The following is a 13,303-nucleotide window of genomic DNA, read 5'->3' on the forward strand; positions in this document are numbered from 1 at the left end:
TGAAGCTTTTGATTATTTGGTGCAAAGTGATATGTTAGCTAAGGAATTCATGGTAAAAAATCAGAATCTCCGCAAGGTTTGGCTAGAAAGATTCAAGCGACAACACTAAAATACACAAATGGAGTTTGAAGAACAAAGCTAGAATAGGAAGCATTTGTTATAGAAAAATATTTTGTTGCTTGTCTAATATGGTCTGTGATGATTTTTCTCATGTCTACTTTCTTCTTGAGTACTCCTATATTGAGAATGGTTATTATGGGGTTGCTCGTATTTCTTCTCGTTTATTTGTGTACGAGACGTTTATCGTTGTTAGCTTGAATCTTATATGTTGCAAGAGGTTATATAATAGAAAATATTGTTTAGAGTACTTTCTTCTCATGTTGTAGATAGAGTACTTCATTTTTCATTTTAACAAAATGAGTATTTTCTTTTCATGATATAGAAAAAATATTTTCTTTCATTTCAACAATTGTGTTGTAGAAAGAGTACTTTCATTTTGTTTCAACAAGAAAAAGTATTTTCTTTTCAGTTATGGAGCTCAAATTTCAACGTACTTGTGTGAAAAAGTAAATCAACATATTAGTTCCTTTGGGTTTATGTAAATTTTTTAAAAGAATAATTGAATTTTTGAAGAAAAATGTAATTGTTGGAAGGGGGTGGGGAGCACAGGAAACATGGGAATTGGGGGGAGGGTGGGGTGAGGAGAGTTGCATAGAAAATTATTTTCCTAAGAAAAGATTTTCTACTCTTTAACCAAACACTAGAAAATATTTTCCGGAAAAAGATTTTCCACTCACTAACCAAACATGAGAAAATAAATGATAACACCATTCATTTTCCAGGAAAACATTTTCCTTCATACCAAACATACCCCTAATTTCAACAGTTTTATACTTTTCAATGGCCATTTTTAGCATTTATAGATTTACCTTTTCACATCATGGAGCTGTACAAGTTTATATTATCCCCTTTTCTTTTCTTGCCTTCTTTCCCTTTTTGGTTGTTATTTTAGAGCAGCATCGTTAAAACATGAGAGAAAGAACCTACATGAATTGATGATCAATTATATAAAGGAAAATATAAGATTGATAAACATCATATATATTATGTCTTGATGTGTTTGTGAATTGCTGTATGAAAGTACCTATATGATTTGCTGACCAATTATAAAAAGGAAAATATAAAATTTATAAACATCATATCAATTATGTCATGATGTGTTTGTGAACTGAAGAGTGATATACAAAAAGGTCAAATCTGAAATAAAAAGAAACAAATCCAGAGTGAGTTAGCAATGCAACTCAAGAAATTGCCCATATATTAGAACAAAGCAAATCCAAGAAAGAGAAGCACGGAGAGCAAAAGGTCAGTTGTCTATAATATCTTAACAGAATTGTCTATCCAAGTTCGTAACAGAATAGATTCAAGAGATCGAGGTAATCTTATTTTCGTTGCATCATTCAGTTCAATTCAATGATTAAAAAACTAAAAATGAGAAATGGTAAGGTCGGATAGGAGCTGTAGGGTTGCTGGAACATGGGGCTTTAAGTCATTAAAGAGGCTAAACAATTTAATGAGAAAAAGGAAAAAGAAAAACAAAAAGGAAGAAAAAAAATAGATAGATTTCTTAGCCTAAAAGAGGAGCCAAGTCATCACTACTATGACCATAATAATTATTTTATAATCATTATAGATGCAATTAACGCATAAATTCTTTCAACAATAGTTTAATAATAAGTTGGTCAAATATTTCTCTCAACAACAACTGAACAGTAAAGTTGATCTAACAATCAATCCAGTTTATCATGCATGTAATAAGGGGGCAATCAAATCTTATCACACAGAAATGGAGAAAGAAATATAAAAACATATTCTAAAGCACATCTAGTCACTATGCTTAAAGTGCTCAACATTTATCAGATGCATATTGTCAAGAATCAAAACTGCATCGAGTGGCAAACAGTACTGTACTAAAAAATGAACGACAGCCCAGAGAGAAACCGACGCTATTGACCTTCGGAATTTTTTTGTGATAACCACAAATACATAGAACACAAAGGTCTTTTGATGGTGGAGTAGAAAAACTGGCAAGATTCACATAACTAGTTGCTTTGAGGCCAATAAAACTTACATTTAATTGAAAAATTCTCATTGTCCTACTACCACTGTTTTTTTAGTCAGGTGTCATGGAATTGATATTGGAGTTACTTGAGATTTATCATGTTTAAAGGAATTATTTATTTCCTGGTTATTATTGAACTGATTATATGCATAACTCATGTTTATTTAGAGTTTCTTTATTTTTATTGTTGGCCCATAGTAAGTGTCGATGTCGACCCTTCGTCACTACTTCTTCGAGGTTAGATTTGATACTTACTGGGTACATGTTGTATATGTACTCACGCTACACTTCTGCACTAACCGTGCAAGATATGAGGCAGGTGCAACTGGCGATCACATCGGCGCGCATCCCCGTTACCCTGAGGCCTAGTGGTGAGCTGCTTCCTGGGCCGTTTCGCAGCACCTAGAGTCTCTCATTTGCATTTATTTCTGTCTATTTTCATTTCAGATAGTAGCTAGAGTTTTGTATAACCCATTATTGCTCGTACACTTGTGACACCAAATCTTGGCACACACACTAGCATACTTTATGGTTTTGGAATTATTACTATGGTTATGATTGCACTTAGCTGCTTTCATTCTATTTATTTAAATCTGTCGTTTCTTAATCTTTTAATTAAGGAAATCTAATTACTTGGAAACTTATTTTTTTTTAAAAAAGAAATCACGTGGTTAGTTCACTATTGGCTTGCCTAGCGGCGGCGTTGGGCGCCATCACGGTCCATAAGAGAATTGGGTCGTGACAACACGGTATCAGAGCACTAGTTTCATGTAGGTCTCACAAGTTATGAATAAGCCTAATAGAGTCTTGCGGATTGGTGCAAAGACGTGCGTACTTATCTTCGAGAGGCAATGGGGTTTTAGGAAACTACTCTTTCTTCATCTCCTATCGTGCAGTTGATGTGGTACTAAGTATTTTTCTCGTATTCTCTCGCATATGGTGAGAACGCGCGTAGCGCATGTTCCAGACCATGGAGGAGCTGCTCCCCCTGTTGCTAGAGGTCGAGGGAGGGCTCCAGCCCGTGGTAGAGGATGATGACGTCCTAGAGTTGCTCCATCTATTCCACCAGCGGACCCAGTAGAGGATCCTATCATTGAGGAGCAGGGCGAGGTTCCTGCAGTAGAGCCAGCCCCGGTAGATTTCATGTCCGCACCGGGATTCCAGGAGGTCGTGGGTCGTATGTTGCGGTTCATGGATTCTATGACTCAGGCTGGTTTATTTCCAGCAGACCTGGCCACATCTCAGGCGGGAGGGGGAGCACAGACCCCTACCGCTAAGGCTCTAGGGCATGCAGCTGTCATATATCAAACCCCGGGCGCACTACCTGTGGGCAGAGCCCAGCCAGTAGCAGCAACTATACTTGAGCCCAGACCAGCTGCAGTCGGCGACCCACAGAAGCTATTGGACAGATGGACCAGATTTCATCCTCGTGTCTTTGGAGGTGAGTGACATGAGGACCCCCAAGACTTTATTGATTAGTGCAGGGACAAACTGCACAACATGAGGATATTGGAGTCCCCTAGGACGGATTTTACTACTTTCCAGCTAGATGGCAGGGCCCGTAGGTGATGGCTGTCATATCTCCTCGGCAGACCAACAGATTCTCCTACCATGACTTGGGACCAGTTCACCCGTATTTTTCTAGATAGGTATATCCTTCCCTCTCAAAAGGAAGAGTTACGGTTTCAGTTCGAGCAGCTCCAGCAGGGTCAGATGTCAGTAAACGACTATGAGGCGAGGTTCTCTAAGTTGTCTCGCCATGCACTTATGATACTTCCCACCGATGCAGAGAGAGTGCGGAGGTTTGTTGCAGGTTTGCAACTGGTATTCAAGCCACCATGGCCCGAGAGGTTGAGATAGGGACTTCTTACGAGCTAGTTGTAGAGATAGCTCGGAGGATCGAGGGTGTACGTCAGCGTAGCCGGGAGCAGGCTATGCGGGATAAGCGATTTCGGTATTCTACAGAGTTCATAGGTGCCTCGGCTGGGGGCAGAGGTCAGTTCGGGAGGGGTCAGTCTAGTAGGCCCACATATCCAGCACCGCCGCCTCCTCGGGGTGCTCCGGTGCGAGCTTATTTCAGCGCCATGCTAGAGAGTTCCTACCGCCCACCAGCTATCCAGGGTTCCTCCAGTGAGTATTCAGGCCATCAAGGTCAGACTTCAGGTCAGCAATCCACCGTACCGAGAGGTGGTTTCGAGTGCGGGAATCTCAGTCATGTGCGGAGGTTCTGCCCCAGGCTTCGGGGCAAGGCAGTGCAGCAGGGTCAGCAGCCTATGATTACAGCACCAGCTGCCCCACCAGTCGTCCGGCCGCCCAGAGGTGGAGGGCAGGTGCGTAGGGGCCGTCCTAGAGGTGGAGGCCAGTCAGGTGGCGCTCCAGCTAGGATCTATGCTTTTCCGGCCAGACCAGATGCAGTGGCCTCAAATGCCGTGATCACATATATTATTTCTGTCTGCGGTAGGGATGCTTCAGTACTATTTGATCCAGGGTCTACATATTCATATGTTTCATCTCTGTTTGCTCATTTCCTGGGTACTCCTGTTAATGTATCCACTCCTGTGGGCGATTCTGTTGTTGTGGATCAGATTTATCGGTCCTGCATTGTTACTTTATGTGGTTACGATACTAGAGAGGATCTTCTATTGCTCGATATAACCGACTTTGAGGTCATCCTGGGCATGAACTGGTTATCTTCATATCACGCCATCCTTGATTGCCATGCCAGGACTGTTACCTTGGCGATGCCAGAGTTGCCTAGATTGGAGTGGAATGTATCGTCTGTCAATGCATCTAGCCGGGTTATCTCTTTTTTGAAGGTTCAACACATGGTCGAGAAGGGTTGTTTGGCTTATCTATCTTATGTTCGAGATACTATCGCAGAGACTTCGGTAATTGATTCAGTGCCCGTGGTCCGGGAGTTCTTCAGTGCGTTTCCTTCTGATCTACCAGGCATGCCACTAGATCGTGATATCGATTTTGGTAATGATTTGGCTCTAGGCACCCAGCTTATCTCTATCCCACCGTACCGCATGGCTCCGAAAGAGTTGAAGGAGTTGAAGGAACAACTTGAGGAGTTGCTAGCAAAAGGGTTCGTCAGACCGAGTGTATCGCCTTCGGGTGCACCAGTGTTATTTGTGAAGAAGAAAGATGGGACTATGTGGATGTACATTGATTACCGCCAGTTGAACAAAGTTATCATCAAGAACAAGTACCCGTTGTCGCGTATTGATGATTTGTTTGACCAGTTGCAGGGTGCCATGGTATTCTCTAAGATTGGCTTGAGTTCGGGGTACCATCAGTTGAAGATTCGTGATTCAGATGTTCCGAAGACGACTTTCCGGACTAGATATGGTCATTATGAGTTTCTAGTGATGTCCTTCAGTTTGACTATCGCCCCGGCGGCGTTTATGGATTTGATGAACCGAGTGTTCAGGCCGTATATTGATTCGTTTGTCATTGTCTTCATTGATGACATTTTGATCTAGTCGCATGGCATGGAGGAGCACGAGCAGCATTTGAGAGTAGTGCTTCAGACCTTGCGGGAACAGAAACTATATGCTAAGTTCTCCAAGTGTGAGTTTTGGCTAGATTCTGTAGCATTTTTGGGGCATGTTGTATCAGGGCAGTTCAGAGTTGGCCTCGTCCTACCACAGCGACTGAGATCATGAGCTTTTTGGGGTTAGCAGGTTATTATCGCCGGTTTGTGGAGCGATTCTCATTTATTACAGCACCTTTGACTAGATTAACCTAGAATGGTGCTCCGTTCCGATGGTCCGATGATTGTGAGGCGAGCTTTCAGAAGCTCAAGACTGCCCTGACTTCAGCACCAGTGTTAGTGTTGCCTTCCGGTTCAGGAATGTATACTGTGTATTACGATGCTTCACGCGTTGGTTTGGGTTGTGTATTGATGCAGGAGGGGCGAGTTATTGCATACGCTTCAAGTCACCTGAAGCTGCATGAGAAGAATTACCCTGTACATGATTTAGAGTTGGCCATGATTGTTCATGTTCTTAAGATCTGGAGGCATTATCTTTATGGGGTGTTTTGTGAGGTTTACACCGATCATCGCAGCTTACAACATTTGTTCAAGCAGAGGGATCTCAATTTGAGGCAGCGCAGGTGGTTTGAGTTACTAAAGAATTATGATATTACCATCATTTTTATCATCCGGACAAGGCGAATGTAGTTGCGGATGCCTTGAGCAGAAATGCGGAGAGTATGGCTAGTTTGGCATTCATTTCAGCAGAGGAGAGGCCACTAGCTTTGGACATTCAGTCCTTGGCTAACAGACTTGTGAGGTTGGATATTTCAGAACCCAGTCGAGTTCTTGCATGCATCGTTGCCCAGTCTTCACTATTTGAGCAGATCAAGGCTCGTCGGTTTGATGATCCGCACTTGTTGGTTCTTAGGGAGATAGTACTACAGGGTGGTGCCCAGGAGGTTACTGTTGGTGAGGATGGTGTTCTGCGACTTCAGGATCGTCTATGTGTTCCCAATGTTGATGGGCTGAGGGAAAAGATTCTAGAGGAGGCACACAGTTCTCGGTATTCTATTTATCCAGGTGCTACGAAGATGTATCGCGTCCTAAGGCAGCATTATTGGTGGCGGCGGATGAAGGACATACTCGAGTATGTGGCGAGATGTCTAAATTTCCAGCAGGTTAAGTATGAGCACCAGAGGCCAGGTGGCCTACTCCAACATATGACTATACCCGAGTGGAAATGGGAGCGCATTACTATGGACTTCGTAGTTGGGTTGCCGTGGACCCTGCGGAAGCTTGATGTTGTTTGGTTCATTGTCGACAGGTTGACCAAGTCGGCGCACTTCATTCCGGTGGTGACCACATATTCTTCCGAGAGGTTGGCCCATATTTACATTCAGGAGATTGTCTGGTTGCATGATGTGCCTGTTTCCATCATATTATATAGAGACCCTCAGTTTACTTCTTATTTCTGGAAGGCAGTATAGAGTAAGTTGGGGACCCGGGTGGAGCTCAGCACAGCCTTTCATCTGCAAACCGACGGGCAGTCGCAGCAGACAGTCCAGATCTTGGAGGATATGCTCAGAGCATGTGTGATTGACTTCGGAGGGCAGTGGATTGATTCTTGACTTTGGCCGAGTTTGCTTACAACAACAGTTATCAGTCCAACATAGAGATGGCTCTATTTGAGGTTTTATATGGTCGGCGATGTTGTTCGCCCATCGGATGGTTTGAGCCCGGCGAGGCTAAGTTATATGGTATTGATTTGGTAAAGGATGCCTTAAAAAAGGTAAAGTTGATTCAGGAGCGACTTCGCACAACACAGTCCAGATAGAAGAGTTACGTGGATCAGAAGGCGCGTGATTTGTCATTTATGGTGGGTAAGAAAGTTCTCTTGAAGGTCTCGCTGATGAAGGGAAACATGAGGTTCAGGAAGAAGGGCATATTGAGCCCAAGGTTTATAGGCCCATTTGAGGTGTTGAGATGAGTTGGGGAGGTTGCTAATGAGCTTGATTTGCCTCCCAGCCTATAAGTTCATCCGGTTTTCCACGTGTCTATGCTCCGGAGGTATCATGCCGACAGGTCGCGTGTGTTAGACTTCAGCACGGTTCAGTTAGATGAGAGCCTGGGTTATGAGGAGGAGCCAGTTGCCATTGTTGATAGGCAGGTTCGCCGGTTGAGGTCCAAGAAGATTTCTGCGGTAAAGGTTCAGTGGAGGGGCCAACCAGTCGATGAGGCGACTTGGGAGGCCGAGGAGGACATGCGAAGCAGATATCCACACTCAAGGTATGATTCAGACCCATTCGAGGGTAAACGTTTGTTTAAGAGGTGGAGAATGTAACGACCCAACCGGTCGTTTTGCTTTCTAAATCCCCGTTCTCCTAAATAAGACTCCCCGTATGTGCTTTTACTATTTTATGACCTGTGGGGATAGTTGGTTCGGGTTTGGAAGGGTTCGGGTTGAAATCGAAACACTTAGTTCCTTAGTTTGGCTTTTAAAGGCTAAGTTTGACTTTGGTCAATATTTTGAGTAAACAACCTCGGAACCGGGATTTGACGGTTCCAATAGGTTCGTATGATGATTTAGGACTTGGGCGTATGTTCGGATCGGGTTTTGAATAACCCGGGAGCGTTTCAACGCTTAATGTTGAAAGTTGGCTTATTGAAGGTTTAAGAGTTTTTTAAATTTGGTTTGGAGTAGATTTTGGTGTTATCGAGGTTCGATTGGGATTCCGAGCCTGGGAATAGTTCCGTATGGTGATTTAAGACTTGCACGGCAGAATGAAACATTTTATAGCTATAACATCCAAGGCATCCTAGCAACTTCTTAGGGGTTTGGTCCATAGTACCATACTTGGCAGCATCTCTGCTTTGAGAATTTTTCCTATTCGAATGCCTCCATCATTGCTCTCTTTTCCTCTTGTCTCCATCTGAAGGCTACTTTATCTTTTACCTTCTATGCATGAGTCTAAGCATATTTGCTTTCTTTTGTTTAGTTTCTCCCACAAATAATGTCATAAAGAATCTATATGGAACAAAAGCACTCCATGCCATGATTTCTCAATGGTACCTAAATAGGCCAACCATTTGCTTCTTTTTTTCTTTTGCTAAACTTAAAATAGATAAAAATTTCTGGAGACCCATAAATTGCCGGACCCATGAATGTTTGAAACACCAGCAAAAAAGTGACTCTTTTACAAGTGACAAAATCAACAAAGAACAATAACTTGAAGTAGTTTTTAGATTGTTTCGAATTTGAAACCGTAATTACATTTCAAACTATGTTACTCCACAAAAGAGAAGCTACGTACAGACACTTAGCTCATTTGTTACATCCTCTAGTAACTACTACAAGTATCTGGGATTTGTACCTAAAAGAACATATATTAAATACCAATAAAAAATATATTATTTCGATTTTAATAATTACATAATTGCCTATCATTAAGAACTGATAGTCTAGGTTAGACTCTAACCTGTTTCAGAGAGAAGCAACGAGTCTCTCATAACAAGAGAACTCTACTCGCTTGGAATATTAGCAGCCTCAAGGGATACGATTCATTAGCTGATTTGGTAATAACTCAGCTTGCCGTTGGGCTCTATTCAATTTTGTCTGATCGTACTCGCGCTAAGAGAGCCCTTTCACCAGCTTGCAGCCCTTTTGTCAGCATTTATATGATTGTTATTCGATATTTCAGCAACGCTTTTTCTATTCCCTGAATGTAAAATGTGCATTACATGTTTAACATTGTTCAATGTGAATACATGTCTACATATTTAACATTCGGTAATATGCATGCATATATCATAAAATTGAAGAACTCAGCTAAACATACAATATTTATACATAAAATATCATATGAGAGAAAACATTACCTTTTAATTGAAAAATGCCTCCAAATATGACTAAGAAGCCTGAAATGAATAGAATGGATAAATCATTTTTTATATCGACAAGATGAGGATCGAGAGATGCCGGACCCTTCTCAAAATAACAAAGAAGTTAAGGAGTGGAAGAACAATACTTATCACACTATGAAATGCTGCGCACGAACTGACAACTAGCATAACAGAATGCAACTACTGTAATAATAACAAAGAAGATAAATACAATAAAAAATGAAGTATCAATAATGGACAATTGCAACCAAAAGGTTAACAAAGATGAAAAATTACACACCAATTCAAGTGCTAGAGGCAAGTCATGCATGCGATGACTAATTAACTACCAAGTTACTCATGAGTATCTCCACCATGCTGGACAAGATCAAGTATTTGTTAGCTTAACTGCTCAATGTACCATTTATTCTAGATCAAAACATCAAACAACAGTGATAAACAAAATCCCTCTTCTTTTTTTCCAATTTAAAATTTTCAGAAAGAAGTCTAAATCAAATGAATTTACTCAAACAAACACGGTCAGATAGGTAAAACCAATGGTTGAGACTCAAAAAGTTATTATTGAAAAGCTTCAGTTATGTACCAAAAAGTTCAATTGCTACTTCGGATAAAAGATATCAGATACATTTCGAGACCTTGCAACTTCTAGCCAATACTCATAGGACAAAACAACACTACTAATTCAACAAAAAGGATCATTGTTAATTAATTCAATCATGCCTCTCATCCGAACGCTTAATCAAAAGGATGAATTATCACTGCACCAGTCCTACCTCAAATAGATGAAGCACTACAGAAACATCAAGGATGACAAATATAATGCCTAAATTTCTAAAAGCACCCTTCTCAAAATCGAATATAAAGGTCAAAAGAACTTTTAGAGTAGCTAAATAATTAACAATTTCGATATTCTTCTGTGTATACCTAAAGAAAAAAATTACGAAGGAAAATTTAAAATGCCCAAAATGTTCAAAACAAAGCACTAAATCGAAGAGGAACCGTCGAAGAAAGAGATTAAGCCAGTAAACATTTACTAACCCCCGAGTCTTCTTTCAATATGTCATCAGTATCAAGATTTTTATCAATGTGATCATCCTCTTCACTACGCATGTTCGAATTGTTTCTGCAAAACAAAACACTTTTTACAGCCACTAAAAGGGCATGAAACCAACATCAGCACAAACCACCACAACCAAATCAAAATCGCGAATCATCTATTTTAAAAAATCCATAACCAAAAAATTTAATATAGAATCCATTATGTATTTTAGAAAAAATTATAGCGCTAATTCCCATCTACTCCCAGTCACACACTCGGATTTAGCACACGATAGCCATGAAATTGCAAAACTAAAAAGTATTCATAGAACCAGAAAAACGACGAAAAGAAAAAGTACGAAGACAACCCAAAATATTACGAAAGGACAAAAAAAGAGAAAAGAGAAGAAGAACTGAGAAAAAATTAAAAGAGGAACACACTTTTAGCTATACCCAGCAAGAACAAAGAGAGCTTTAAGAGCAAATGGAGATTTACGAGAGACCACAAAAGAAACTCTTGAAAGAAAGGGAAACACCTACAATGATGTATCTTACGGCCGGTTTGGACATAATAAAATTTTCCTTTTTTCCCAAAATAATTTTTGCAAACCGTGTAAAATAGTGTTTGATTATCAAAATCTTACCATTTTTTCAATCTCACTTTGAAAATATATTTTAAAATCTCACTAATTTTTCAATTAATGAGAAGATTGCTAGTTTTTAGTTATAAAATATATTAAAAAAATATTCAAATATATTACAAAAATTATCACCAAACACAACTTCATCTTAAATTCAAATTTTAATGAAATTACAAATTTAAATTTTTTTTTTGGAATTCATGTCCACACGTCTACTTATAAAACATGTGGAAAGATCTTCAGTGTACACGTAGAAGTATAAGTAAATAATTGAAAGACACGTAAATGACATTGATAAGAGATGTTGAAAGTCCAAACTACCCTCTGCTTTTTTTTAAATGACCAAAAACAGCCTTATCGAAACACTTTCTCTTCTAACATATAGTAAAATAGCGTCTAGTCATCCAAACGAATAAGCAATATTCTTGTTTACCCGTAAAATGTTACACTTGAATTTATACATAATTTATAGACAAGTAAATTAATTTAATTCTGAAATAATAGATGACTTAGACGAAAATGTAATACTTAGCCTTAAAATAAAAATAAAATAGTAAAAATAGCAATTCCGAGAGTAAGGCTTCCGGACCCAACAACAATGATATCGATAAATAAGAAGATAAAATATATTAAGCTTTGAATAGAGTGTAGCGTATGTTTGCCAGAAAAGTCGTGTCTTTTACCGCAATAATCTAGCTCACTATTAATAGCTGCACACATGAAACAAAGCCCTAGGATCAAACCATCTTTAGTGTCACTTATGAGGGTCATTGAAAAATGTGTAACGTCAGGCAATGAATGTCGTATTCCTTGTAACGAGTCGTGAACTTAATACTGTAGAATATTCCTCATTAAATGCTACCGGGTGACAGACATTTATTTCATCTTTATGAATATCGTTCTCTCTGGTAACAGATGAGATCGTTGCCTTCGATTTCAACTATCTTCTGTCTTAGACTCCACGTATCATTTTCTCGTGCGATCATTTAATATAAACATGTTTTACACTATACAATTCACTTAGTTTTTCTTTTTTGTTTTTTCTGATTTGTTGAGTATCTCTACCATTTATCATATTGTATTTTCTTGACTTATTACTCTCAATCAATACTTAATGGTAGGTACTCCGGCCAACGTGAACGCGGTATTTCTCTTTTGTAAAGTACTAATTACATATTCAGACCAATGGTTGGTACTTGGTACCCGGAACACGGAACACGGTCTTTCTTAATATAAAATTAGAGGTATGTTCTATTTAGTTACTAGATTACAGATACTATTTCAGCCACTCAAAGGTATGCCATTAATTTTTTCTTTGGCTTCTGATCTTGATTATCTTAGTTACTGTATTGGTAAAAAATAAATATTACACATGGAATAATATGAGGATGACAGACCAAAATACGTGAATTACTAAGAATATGACAACTGGAGTGTTGCATTAAAAAGAGTCACGATTTACAACAGGTACGAGCAAATCACTCACGAGACGAACAGGTACGGTTGCCCGAGCCTAAATTATTCAGTGAAGAGACACAGGCAGGATGAATCAAGACAGTAAAGAGGGAAGATTCATGAACCTCAAAATAATGTGGAAGAAGAATCTAAACCGTTACAGAATCTTCATGAACAATTACGGTTGCTAATTATAACGTTTCATTAATGTCATTAATGCTCAACCAGCAGGTGGAAGGAACCCTAGTTCCGTCACCTCAAGGAAGCCCATGTAATTCAAGAGAAGCATCACCAGAAAGATCCACTACTCATAACAATGAACAACATGGAAATGAACAAACTGTCGAGCAGGATGTTGTGAAGCAGTTAATTGCTGAGTACGTAAATGATGCTCTCGAGGCTTTCGTGAGGGGATTACCAACTGTACCACCCACACCTCCACCAAACAATACTGCAACTGTGGAAATTTCACGATTAGGGTTGGCTAATTCTGAAAGCGGAGAAACTCCCAACGAGTCACGTGATGGGAGACCAGGTACGCCTAATAATTCTGATTTACAAACTTTAATACTAACCTTGCAGAAACAGATGAAAGAACAAAACGACTGTATTGAACAAATACCCGGCGTACCACGACATGGAGGCTTAAAGAGAGCCTACGAGAAT

At 39.8% G+C, this 13,303-nt stretch overlaps 1 long non-coding RNA gene across 1 annotated transcript; it reads right to left on the reverse strand.

The window, feature by feature from the left end:
• Positions 1-103: 103 nt before the first annotated feature.
• Positions 104-11,141, reverse strand: LOC104085103 (uncharacterized). The gene is made up of 4 exons (XR_011412072.1): positions 10,542-11,141; positions 9,480-9,518; positions 9,080-9,319; positions 104-1,043 (listed from the first exon to the last, which is right to left on the reverse strand). It is a non-coding gene; the product is annotated as an uncharacterized lncRNA (long non-coding RNA).
• Positions 11,142-13,303: the final 2,162 nt, after the last annotated feature.

This window comes from Nicotiana tomentosiformis, chromosome 1, assembly GCF_000390325.3.
Source record: "Nicotiana tomentosiformis chromosome 1, ASM39032v3, whole genome shotgun sequence".
NCBI lineage: Eukaryota > Viridiplantae > Streptophyta > Magnoliopsida > Solanales > Solanaceae > Nicotiana > Nicotiana tomentosiformis.